The 13837-nt window shown below is 39.8% G+C and overlaps 1 pseudogene; it reads right to left on the reverse strand.

Moving 5' to 3' along the window:
• Positions 1-5642: 5642 nt before the first annotated feature.
• LOC125471025 lies at positions 5643-6351 on the reverse strand (annotated as a pseudogene).
• Between the last annotated feature and the right edge of the window lie 7486 nt (positions 6352-13837).

Raw genomic sequence — 13837 nt, forward strand, 5'->3', positions numbered from 1 at the left:
GAAAAAAAAAGAAAAAAAGAAAAAAGAAAAGAGAAATAAAGAAAATAGAGAAAAGAAAGAAGAGATAGAGAGAAAAATAGTGAGAGATATCTTTGTATTCTTCTTATTTTAGATACTGCAAAAAGTACTATTGTTGCTTCGAGAAAATAAGCACACTTGCCGAACCTCGTAAATATTATGTCTTATTTACTTTATATTCTATTGCACACATATTTTTAATTTCAAAACACGTTATCCGCAGTGGTATCACATGCCGCCACATAATGTTGTGTGGTCGCCATAGCAAGCGAATGCGTCCCGTAATCGCCACCACGGTTCAGCGAGTAAAGGTTGCACTCGCTGTCGTTGATGCTACACGCCGGTGCCGGAGAGAGTTAACATAGTTAATGGAATATACCTGCTGAAAGAGCATATGCTGTTAAGTCTAACGGCACTGTTGACATCGCTGTTAAGTCCAACAGAAACCGTCATTGACTGTTGCCGGCATCGTCGCCAGAATCTGCAGAAAATGCAGAAAACGTTCAGGGCCTTCCCCCGAGTTCAAATCAAAGGTTTCTCAGTTCTAAACCGACAGAAAATTACAATAAAGGCTCATGAACATACTCAAACACGTTTTAGGGGGAATGGAGGTCCAACCAAACCAACCGGTTCGGTTTCTTGGTCCATTTAGTTTAATAAACGAGACTAAACTGAAATATTGGTTTTGAATTTTACAAACCGTGAGTTAATGAACCCAAACCATTTATAATAAAATAATACATGATATAGTATTATGTAGAAAATATGGAAGAGAATGCTTTGTGGAAAATATGGAAGAGAATGCTTTTTTTCATTAATTTTTCTCTACAAAATTACAAGGATATATATACATGATACAAATGTGTAGGTAGGACAAGGTAGGACGGCTGTAGAGGACAAGGTAGCCGTCCTAGTGTGTAGGTAGGACAAGGTAGGACGGCTGTAGGACGGCTTGACGGCTGTAGGACGGCTAGTGTGTAGGTAGGACAAGGTAGGACGGCTGTAGGACGGCTTATTCTTCCAATAATAATATTATATACAATTACACAAGGACTCCAACCATATTCCTTATTTATCTAACACTCCCCCTCAAGTTGGAGAGTGGATGTCAAGAACTCCCAACTTGCGTAACATACCCGAAAACTTTTCTTTCCCAAGAGGTTTGGTAAACAAGTCTGCCAACTGTTGTGCCGTACCCACATGCTTGGTCTCTATTATGCCATCTACAATCTTATCTCGTATAAAGTGACAATCCATCTCAATGTGACGAGTTCGTTCATGAAAAACAGGATTGGCAGCTATATGTAACGCTGCTTGATTATCACAAAATAAAATGGAAGGACCATCCAAAGGAATGTTCAAATCCTTCAACAAAAAACGAAGCCAAACTATCTCGCAACAAGCACCTGCCATGGCCCTATATTCCGCCTCTGCTGAAGAGAGTGAAACGGTTTTCTGTTGTTTCATCCGCCAAGAAATCAAATAACCGCCCAAGAATACACAATACCCAGTAGTCGAACGGCGAGTGATAGGGCAACTTGTCCAATCAGAATCACAAAACGCAGTTAACTTGGTCTGGTTGTCAGAACGAAATAATAAACCTTGACCTGGAGTAGCCTTCAAATAACGAACAATACGAAGCGCAGCATCCATATGAGATATCCTTGGCTCGTGCATAAAACGGCTTAGAACATGCACAGAATAGGTGATATCCGGCCGAGTGATAGTGAGATATATTAACCGACCTACTAATCATCGATACTTTTCAGGATCCTTGAGAAGTTCTCCTTTATCAGATAATTTTGTGTCATCCATAGGAAAAGCAATGGGTCGTGCTCCCAAAAAACCATAGTCCTTAGAATCTCTAATGCATACTTGTGTTGAGAAATATAAATCCCTTGTTTGGAACGAGAAACCTCAATACCCAAAAAATATTTTAAATCACCAAGGTCTTTTATCCGAAAATGATCACGGAGAAAATACTTCAGAGAATTAATGGCACTAGCATCATTGCCTGTAATCACAATATCATCCACATAAATGAGCAAAGCTGTGAAAGAAATACCAGACTTTTTAGTGAACAATGAATAGTCAGCTTTGGATTGTTGAAAACCGGCAGAAATGATGGCACTAGTGAATTTGGCAAACCATTGGCGAGAAGCCTGCTTAAGACCATAAAGTGACTTGTGAAGGCGACACACAAGATTCTCCCCCTGTCGCCGAAGACCAGGAGGAGGAGACATATAGATTTCTTCATGTAAGTCACCATGTAAGAAAACATTATTAACATCAAGCTAATGAAGAGACCAAGACTGACTAGCAGCAAGAGCAAGAAGACAACGCACCGTAATCATCTTAGCAGTAGGAGAAAAAGTGTCATGATAATCAATACCTTCAGCCTGAGTGAAGCCTTTAGCAACCAAACGAGCTTTGTAGCGGTCAATAGAACCGTCGGAATTGTGCTTGAGTTTGTACACCCACTTACAACCAATGGGAATTTTGCCAGGGGGCAAGGAAGTTAAAGTCCAAGTACCATTAGCATGTAAAGCTTGAAGCTCCTCAGTCATAGCACGTTGCCAATTGGGGTCAGTGGCAGCCTCGGCAAAGGAGGAAGGCTCCACAGTCCGACTGACAGAGTTAATGTAAGAAAAATGCCTGGGAGAATAACTGTGATAAGAGAGAAAATTACAAAGTGGATATCGCGTACCTTGTGTAGAACCGAGTTGCGAAGTCGAAGATGGGTGGGATGGCAGAATCACCTGCGAGCAAACGTAGTCTTTTAAATAGGATGGAGGTTTATGGGCACGGGAAGAGGTGCGGGGAAGGGGAGGATTAGTAGGTAATGGGGGGGGGTAGGGATGTCCGTGGGTAAAAGGGTGAAAGGTAAGGAAGTAGCGGGGGGGGGGGGGGGGGGGGGCGGGGGGGAGAAGGAGGGGATGCCGAGAGGGCAGGGGCATGGGGAGGAACGGGTAATGAGGCAGCAAGGGAATCTATGGGAGGCGTGGAAGGGGAGGAAGGTGGTGGGTTATATGTAAAGTCCAGAGAAGGTGGGATGGGTAGGGTAGGCGAAGAGGATGGGATAGGAGGGTGAGAAACGGCATAAAGGAAAGTAGTTTCGTGAAAGATGACGTCTCGACTAGTGAAAATGCGGTGATTGTCGAGATCGTAAAGGGTATAGGCCTTTTGTCCATGAGGATAACCGAGAAAAATGCAACGATGAGCCCGAGGGGAAAATTTGGTGGTGGGAGTGATAGAGGTGGCATATGCCAGACAACCAAAGGCGCGGAAGTGGTCATAAGATGGGGTTTTCGAAAAGAGAACCTCAAATGGGGATTTATGATGGAGAAGACGGGTAGGGAGACGATTGATGAGATAAGTAGCGGTAAGAACACATTCCCCCCAAAACTTGATAGGAAGATGGGATTGAAAACGAAGGGCGCTAGCGGTTTCAAGAAGATGACGATGTTTTCTTTCAACAACGCCATTTTGTTGGGGGGTATAAACACAAAAAGTTTGTAAAAGCACCCCATGATCAGAGAAAAAACTACGAAGAGATAAAAATTCACCACCATTGTCAGTACAAATGCATTGGATGGTAGTGCGGAATTGGGTAGTGACATAAGCAAAAAAATCCTTAATTAATTGTTGAGTGTCGGATTTATGTTTCATGAGGAAGACCCACGTAAAGCGAGAAAAATCATCCACAATGGTTAAGAAATAATGAGCACCAGAAAGAGAAGATTGACGATTCGGGCCCCAAATATCACAATGAATTAAAGCAAAAGGGAAAGTTGATGAAATTGAACTCAAAAGAAAAGGTTGACGAGTTTGTTTTGCCAACGGACAAACATCACAAATATGACTAGAATCAAAAGTACAATTAAGAGAGCTAGATGCTAAAGCTTGTAAACGAGTGGAGAATGGGTGACCAAGACGCCTATGCCAGAGGGAGGAGGGGATGGTAATGATGTTGCAGAGAGGTTGACGGGTGAGGAGAGAAGAGGTAAGGGCCACAAGGTAATACAGATCGCCACGTCGCTTACCCACACCAATCATCGCCTTCGAAACCAAGTCCTGTAAAACACACCAAGAAGGAAAGAAGGTTATGGAACACGATAATCCATCTGTAAGTTTACCAACCGATAAAAGGTCCACTCGGAAATTAGGGACACATAAAACATCCTTCAAAGTAACTGATGAATTTAAAGGAAGAGTGCCGGTAAAAGTAATGGGAGCGGAAGCACCACTAGGCAAAGAAACAGGCGGCAAATGTGAAGGAGAACGATTAACCAAACATGAAGCGGAAGAAGTAATATGATCCGTAGCACCACTGTCAAGAATCCATTGACTATGACGAGAGGTGACAGGTAACAAACCTTGGGCAAAATCAGTAGTGAGAACGGCATTGGCCTGAGGAGGGGTGGTGGTGTCACGTAGAGCAGCTAGAACACGGGAGTGCTGCTCGGCAGAGAGGTCAAGCATGGCAAGCTGCAAGTCATGCAAAGTGGGCTGGGCCCCGTGCACTTGGTGGGTCGCTGGAGTAGAAGAGAAGGCGGGGGCCTGGGTGCCTTGCACGTGATGGGCCTGGGTGAAATTATAGGGCCGGGAAGTAGAAAACCGTGGCTGCCGAGGAGGACTGGAAGGTGCATGGCTGCGGGAAGAACTGGAAGCAGTGGCACGGCGCGGTGGTCGCCACGGTTGGCCATGGAGGGGATGGCCAACGGGATAGCCATAAAGTTTATGGCAGGTGTCTCGGGTATGATAATCAAAATTGCAGTAGGTGCAGTGGAGGGGAGGACGAGCAGAGGAGGGACGGGATGGGCCATGAACAGCAATGGGAACGGCAGAGAAAGCTGCCGAAAAAAAAATTAGGGCTAGGGTTATAAACCTGCTCTGTATACCATGTAGAAAATATGGAAGAGAATGCTTTTTTTCATTAATTTTTCTCTACAAGATTACAAGGATATATATACATGATACAAATGTGTAGGTAGGACAAGGTAGCCGTCCTAGTGTGTAGGTAGGACAAGGTAGGACGGCTTTAGAGGACAAGGTAGCCGTCTTAGTGTGTAGGTAGGACAAGGTAGGATGGCTGTAGGACGGCTTGACGGCAGTAGGACGGCTAGTGTGTAGGTAGGACAAGGTAGGACGGCTGTAGGACGGCTTGACGGCTGTAGGACGGCTTATTCTTCCAATAATAATATTATATACAATTACACAAGGACTCCAACCATATTCCTTATTTGTCTAACATATTAATATAAAGAACACACATATAATGTTATATATTGAGTGCTGATATCCCCATCGAGTATTTATCATTAATAGTCAAAATTTAACACTTGATTTCATAAATGTCATTTTTTATAATATCTTTCACGTATAGCAGAAATCTCACGTAAATAGACCTAAATACCCTGAAAATCCAAAACTCATTTACATAGAAAAGCCAAAACACTTGAATAGCTCTTCTTGGCATTGTTGTTCAAAGTGCGAGGCTGCTAGCGAAGTTGGTAATATCAAACTTGTGCAACTTGGACAAGTTTCTTAAAGATCAATCCAGACCGGGTTAAACTCTAAAGCAAAATTGAATTCCATAAATAGCATTTTCAATCCTAACCTGCTTAAACTCTAAAGCCCTTGTTGTTCCTCTTTCATATAGCCTTCTCAAACTTTCGTCCCTTAGACCGCACATAAGTTTTAGTGTGCCTGTGTGGCACACCAGGAGCTAGACCGAGTCACCGAAGTGCTTCATTGCTTCACGAGAATTCTTAGGACCTTTGAGGAGAATCACGTTATGGTGCTTTCAAAGCAAGCTGATCAAATGTCAAGCACTATCCTCCTGGCTTCTTAAGCCCTCGCAGTCTCTGTGAACCTCAATGTTGTAACCTTCAATTGTGATACTTCATAAATCCTAAATTTGATGACAATCCCCACAACCTTATCAATCTTGTTGTCCTTTCCCTGCATATACTTAATTAACCTCAAGAGAGAAGGTGGTGCCTTGTTGACTTTGCTCATGAACAAACGTTTAAGAATGTCTACATTCAACTTGCTTCCAGTCCTTCGGACAAGAAAGCGGTACAGCTTGACAAGAAGCTTAAGATAGATATCATCGAACTTGGGCACAGTGCTCTACGTCTTCTTGCTCTTACCTCCTGCCACGAGATCAATCTCTATTGTTGCTGCATGTGTTTATTTGGTTTTAATTTTGAGGGTATTTAAGTCTATTTAAATGGATCTTTTTGTTATTTTTAAAATATTTTATTAAAAGTGACATTTATGAAATTGAGTGTTAAATTTTGGCTATTATCAATAAAAACTCATCCCCATCGCTATGTCTTATTTCCCCACTCACTTGTTAATAAAAATTTTATTCACAAGTATACCTATTGACAAAATGACGTATAAGGACTAAGAAGCCTGAAAAAGTGCAACACTTTGATTTTTACTGTTTCAAAGAACTACGTTGCTCTCTCCAGCTCCTTTTTTCTTCCATCTTCCTCATAGTATTATCCTCCTTTTCTATTTCCCCATCCGATTTGTTTTTTTTTTTCTTTCTAATTTCTTTTTTATGCTTGTTAGTCACTCGTTAATTTCTAGATTTATGTTTCTGCTGGTTGTCGAAACAATGAGGATGATTATGGTAGGCTGGGTGATGGTTGTGGGTAGACCTGGTAATTTCTTACATGACCCGTTAACACGATACGTAAACGACACGAAAATAACGGGTTTCGGGTCAACATGATAACTAATCGGGTCATTATCGGGTCACACGATAATAACCCGTTAATAACGGGTCCTTAACAGGTTTACACGAGAGTGACACACGGGTAACCTGTTTTGACATGATAAGAAAAATGCTATTTTGATGATTTTAATTTTTTAAACTACTAAAAAAAACTTACTATAAAATGCAATAGATATAATAAATATGTATATATTGTTTATTAATTATTATTCTATATAAACTTTAAATTTTAAGTTTTATTTATTTATTTATTTTTATAGTATATTATAGGCAAAGATTAAGATTAAAAATCATAAAACACATTAAAAATAAAAATATCAAGTAATATAAAAATACCAAACACATAAAAAAATTATAATAATTAATTTCCCGCCTAATATTTCAAGAGTTTCATCCATTTCCCGCCTAATGTTTGGGAAATTTTGCAGCCTATATCCATCCATTTCCCGCCTAATATTTAACCCAAAGAAACTCTAAGTGTTAGTTAATGTATCGTTTTGATGGGATACGCATCCTATGAAACAAATTTCAATGATCCAATCGTCAAACTTGTTTATATATGCTTCGAGATCGCATACGCCAAAATTTGCAAAAAAAAAAATATTCAGAGATCAAGAAACGAGACAAAACTTTTCAACGGTTATAAATGAAAAATCACGATTTAACGGTTGTTTTAACTCTGATTTTGATGATTTTTTACAACTATACTCTTTGACCCTATATGAATATAATGAATGAATTCGATCTTCAATTTAAAATATTTACATTGGTGGATACCACAAAATCTTATGTTATACTTGATAAAAGTATAAATAAACTCTCAAGTGTTAGTGAATTTATCATTTTGATGGGATACGCATCTTACAAAACTAATTTCAACGATCCAACCGTCAAACTTGTTTATATATGCTTCGATATCGCATACACCAAAAATTGCAAAAAACAAACATTCAGAGATCAAGTAATGAGACAAAAAATTTTGACGGTTATAAACGAAAAATCACAATTTAACGGTTATTTTAACTCCGATTTTGATGATTTTTTACAGCTACACTTCTTGACCCTGTATGAATACAATGAATGAATTCGATCTTCAATTTAAAATATTTATACTAGTGGACACCACAAAATCTTATGTTATACTTAATGAAAGTATAAATAAACTCTTAAGTGTTAGTGAATCTATCGTTTTGATGGGATACTCATCCTACGAAACTAATTTCAACGATCTAACCGTCAAACTTGTTTATATATGCTTTGAGATCGCATACACCAAAAATTGCAAAAAACAAACATTTAGAGATTAAGTAACGAGACAAAACTTTTCAACGGTTATAAACGAAAAATCATGATTTAACGGTTATTTTAACTCTAATTTTGATGATTTTTTTACAGCTACACTCCTTGACCCTATATGAATACAATGAATGAATTCGATCTTCAATTTAAAATATTTACATTAGTGGATACCACAAAATCTTATATTATACTTGATGGGATACGCTTCCTACGAAACTAATGTCAACGATCAACCGTCAAACTTGTTTATATATGCTTCAAGATCGCATACACCAAAAATTGAAAAAAACAAACATTCAGAGATCAAGTAATGGGACAAAACTTTTCGACGGTTATAAATGAAAAATCACGATTTAACGGTTATTTTAACTCCGATTTTGATGATTTTTTATAGCTACACTCCTTGACCCTATATGAATACAATGAATGAATTCGATCTTCAATTTAAGATATTTAAATTAGTGGATACCACAAAATCTTATGTTATACTTGATGAAAGTATAAATAAACTCTTAAATGTTAGTGAATTTATCGTTTTGATGGGATACGCATCCTACAAAACTAATTTCAACGATCCAACCGTCAAACTTATTTATATATGCTTCGAGATCGCATACGCCAAAAATTGCAAAAAACAAACATTCAGAGATCAAGTAATGAGACAAAACTTTTCGACGGTTATAAATGAAAAAATCATGATTTAACGGTTATTTTAACTCCGATTTTGATGATTTTTTATAGCTACACTCCTTGACCCTATATGAATACAATGAATGAATTCGATCTTCAATTTAAAATATTTACATTAGTGGATACCACAAAATCTTATGTTATACTTAATGAAAATATAAATAAACTCTAAATGTTAGTTAATGTATCGTTTTGATGGGATACACATCATATGAAACTAATTTCAATGATCCAACCATCAAACGTGTTTATATATGCTTCGAGATCGCATACGCCAGAAATTGCAAAAAACAAACATTCAGAGATCAAGTAACGAGACAAAATGTTTTGACGGTTGTAAACGAAAAATCACGATTTAACGGTTATTTTAACTCTGATTTTGATGATTTTTTACAGCTACACTCCTTGATCCTATATGAATACAATGAACTAATTTGATCGTCAATTTAAAATATTTACAGAAGTGGATATATACCACAAAATCTTATGTCATGATGATCTATGAAAATTGAGGATTTTGTAAAAGGAATAACATGTAAGCTTTGAGTTCCATTGGCAAGGTTACATGGTCGTTTAGATTTTTAAAACCCTCCAAATCTCATGAACAATGTTATTTATTTTAGTGAAAAATTAATAAAATTAATAATAATTATTGTAGAAGTGTGAAAAATGTAATCACTCGTAATAAAAAGCTTTACAACTTTCATTAAGGGGTCAACTCCGAAATTTAGTATGCATATACTGATTTAGTATTATGTTTTACATTTTTTTGGGTCAAATTATGTTTTTCATTTTCATTTTTATTGATTTAAAATATATTTTTCTTAACGGGTAACGGGTCGGGTCATATTACCTGAAAATATTAACGGGTTGATTTCAGGTCGGGTCATATTACCCGTTTACTTTAACGGGTATTACACGACACGACCCGTTAAGCTATCGGGTATGACACGAAAACGACACGAACACGAGAAACACGACACGAATGCCAGGTCTAGTTGTGGGGTTGTGGATTTGAATAATGTTAAAGAGACCAAATTTTTTAAATCAAATTGCAAGCCAAATGATGTGTCACCAATAAGAAACAAGCACGTTAATCGATACTTAATTAATAATCTAATCATCTACAACCATATCATTTAGTTTGCAAATTTGGTTTAAAAAATAATTGGTCTCCTTAACTTTACTTTGTGGATTTTGTCTGTTTTGGCTAACAGTAAGAACATAGCAAGCACTCTTTTGCTGGGTTTTCCCACAAAATCTATATTTCATACAAATCTAAGCTAGTTAGCAGACCATTGGATTGGATTTATAACTTGATTTAGGATTAAGTTTAATTCTCAATTTCAATTTCAAAATAATCGCTTTCGGATATATGCACTAATTGGAAATCCTTAATTAAAGTATTGATTAGTCTTTTACTCTTTTTCCAATAGTTGTGATGTATGTCCTCATAACCCTATTCAGCTCAGATGGGGAATTGAGATGCAAATTTGAGAGAGAGAGATTGTTTGTTAGGATACAAGTCTTTCAGTTTCAAGCAATAACAACTTTGTATCAAATATGTATAATGAAGCTCAAGATTTTAGCTTAGAGTTTTTGAGGAGTTGTTGTGATACGAGGTTATTTTAGGAATAATAGTGGGTGAGGAAATAGGGTTTCAATTTTTTAACTTTTGATGGTGGTGGGGTTATTATATAGGTGGAGAAATAAGACATTAGGGTGGATCTAATAGAACTGTATATATTTTAGTAGTTTACTTAAGATCTTGGAGTAATGAGATTAGAAGTTTGAGAATTTTAATTGAGTTATGAGATTAAATATTTTTAAGTCATGGAATTGCAAATTAATTTATGAAGTTGACAGTTTCACGAAGAAATTTTATAAATTGATGGGTTTGCAATTGTTTATTTTATAATATTTACTTGTACATATCTCTACTTGACTTCAATCTTTTAATACTCTTACCGATGAGATAAGAAGAATTTCAGCGCAATATACTTTGTGAATCTCTAAGATATTGCAGTATTCTTAACGTTAAAGACATTACCTCCATGAAACGTGTCTTGTATGGGTTCGACAAACAACCCACAGTCCCACTACGTGGGTTTTTCTTTTTGTGAATCATTTTTTATTATTTATTTTCTTAAATCCCTAATGAGGGAAGGGTAATTTCAGTATTAAGAAAACTTCACTCATTTTGTCATCTCTCTTTATATATAGATAATTTTTTTAGGGAATTGCTATTGGCACTCAATGTGACATCCCACATCACCCAGGGGAGTGATCCTTATATGTATATTCTCATCTCTACCTAGCACGAGGCCTTTTGGGAGCTCACTGGCTTCGGGTTCCGTAGGAACTCCGAAGTTAAGCGAGAGGGGGGCTAGAGCACTCCCATGATGGGTGACCCACTGGGAAGTTGCTCGTGAGTTCCCAAAAACAAAACCGTGAGGGAATGGTAAGCCCAAAGCGGACAATATCGTGCTACGGTGGTGGAGCGAGCCCGGGAAGTGATCCGCTCCGGGCCGGGATGTGACAAGTTGGTATCAGAGCCTAGGTTTGGCAGTCCTGTGTCTTTGTGAGTATTCTAATGGTTTTGGTGTCTTCTGTCAGAATTATGCCGCCTCGTCGGGAACCACGTCGCTCTGATGAGTCTAGTTTCCCTGATATTGCTCAGTTAGGGGAAGCTATTGCTACCACCATTCAGTCGGCGATCCGCCCTCCCCAGAGGACTCATCTGGAGACTATGTACAATCTGAAATTGGATAAGTTCGAAGGTAATGAGGGTCATGAGGGCGCAGAGCGATGGTTAGAGCACATAGAGAAAACTTTCCGTGTGTTGCACAATCAGGGGAACCTTCCTGTTGAGAGGTGGGTCGAGACGACCTCATGGTTTCTGGGTACGGAGTCTGCAGCCTGGTGGGAGCAGGAGCTCCGTCGCCTGACTTTAGTTGAGAGGACTGATTGGGACGTTTTCAAGGAGTTGTTCAAGAGGAGATTTGTGCCCCCTAAGTACATTGATCGTAAGAAGCAGGAGTTCACCAAGCTGAGACAGCGAAAGATGACGGCTAATGAGTACTATCGCAGGTTTACTGATTTGTCTCGTTACCACCCAGACGTCGTTGGTAATCCGGCGGAGATGCTTCGTCGTTTCCGCCTAGGTACTAAGAAGAAGTGGCGTTCGATGACGACTACTACTCACTGTGAGACCTACCAGGATTTCTACAAGATATTGTTGAGGATTGAGGATTCTGAGAACATGTCGAGCGAGAGTGAGGAAGAAGAAAAAGATGGCAATCAGAAGAAAGTTGACAAGGGTAAAGGTCAAGAGTCGCTAGAGCCTCGTAGGACTCAGAACTTCAAGAGGGGTGGTGCTAGTTCGAGTTCTTCTAGTGGTGGCTTCAGTACCACTGGACAGGGTGATGACGGCAGAGGCAGAGCTCCAGTTTGCCGCAGGTGTAACAACCGGCATTTCGGCGAGTGCAGGCGTGGCAGCAATGGTTGCTTCACGTGTGGGCAGATGGGACATAGGGCTGCGAATTGTCCCTAGAGTCAGCAGCAGAAACCGCAGCAGACTTTCATGCCACCACCTGCACCGATCCAGCAGATCCAGGGTCCGAGTAGCTATGGCCAGGCAGGTCGAGGTGGTGTCTACCACTACCAGGGTGATGCTGTTCCTTATGCCCCGGGACAGTATCAGTATCCCCAGGATCCCTATTCTCAGAGTGGCTATCCTCAGTATTCTGGCGGTTATATACCGTATCCTCCAACTTCAGCCGGCGGTTCTCAGTGGCACCAAGGAGGACAGTATCAGCAGGAAGAGATTGCCACTAGTAGTGCAGGGTTTTCGAGACAGTCGGGTCAGCCCAGTCAGGGGCGTGGTGCTCAGGGGCGCGGTGTTCAGGCGAGCAAAGGTCGCGGCGGACGTCAGCAGGGCTAGGGGTGTATTCACAATATTTCGCTGCAGGATGCTCAGAACAACCCAGACTTGATTATGGGTACGTTAAACGTTCTTGGTTATTTTGCTAGAGTCTTAATTGATTACGGAGCTACACATTCTGTGATTTCTCATACATTTGCTCAAATGACGCAACCTCGCCCCACACCTCTAGGGTATGATTTAGAGTTCGCTATGCCTAGAAGAGAGAGATGCATTGTAGATCGTGTGTACCCAGGTTGTCCAGTGATAGTTGAGGACGTTGTTTTGCCAGCCGATCTTATCCCGTTAGATATTATGGACTTTGATGTGATTCTGGGCACTGATTGGTTGCATTTCTATCGTGCCAACATTGATTGTTACGGGAAAATAGTTACATTTCATCGTCCTGGACTACCTGTGGTTACTTTTATTGGTGAGCAGAGTGGGGTGAGATATGGCGTTATTTCGGCGTTGCGAGCGAAAAAGTTGTTGTCTAAACGTTGCCAGGGATACCTAGCTCATGTGGTGCTAGATGAGGCCGTTCTTAGCAGAGTTGAGGATGTGAGAATGGTCAGACACTTTCCTGATGTTTTCCCCGAGGATTTACCTGGTTTACCCCCAGATCGAGACGTGGAGTTCACTATTGAGTTGCTTCCAGGTACTAATCCTATTTCTCTGACTCCTTATCATATAGCTCCCGCGGAGTTAAGGGAATTGAAAGTTCAGTTGCAGGAGTTAGTGGATAAGGGGTTTATTCAGCCTAGTACTTCGCCTTGGGGCGCTCCAGTATTGTTTGTGAGGAAGAAAGATGGAACTTTGAGGCTGTGTATCGATTACAGGCAATTGAATCGGGTGACGATTAAAAACCGTTATCCATTGCCTCGTATTGATGATTTATTTGATCAGCTTCGAGGTGCTTATGTGTTCTCCAAGATTGACTTGAGGTCTGGTTATTATCAGCTGAAGATCAGTAGGGATGACGTCCCTAAGACGGCGTTCAGGACTCGTTACGGTCATTACGAGTTTCTGGTTATGCCATTTGGGTTGACGAATGCACCAGCTACTTTTATGGATTTAATGAACCGGGTGTTCCAGCCATATTTGGATAGGTTTGTTATTGTTTTCATCAATGACATTCTGGTGTATTCTAAGTCGAA

This window comes from the organism of the source record quoted next, unplaced genomic scaffold, assembly GCF_019419815.1.
Source record: "Pyrus x bretschneideri cultivar Hongxiangsu unplaced genomic scaffold, Pyrus_bretschneideri_v1 Contig55, whole genome shotgun sequence".
Classification (NCBI taxonomy): Eukaryota; Viridiplantae; Streptophyta; class Magnoliopsida; order Rosales; family Rosaceae; genus Pyrus; species Pyrus x bretschneideri.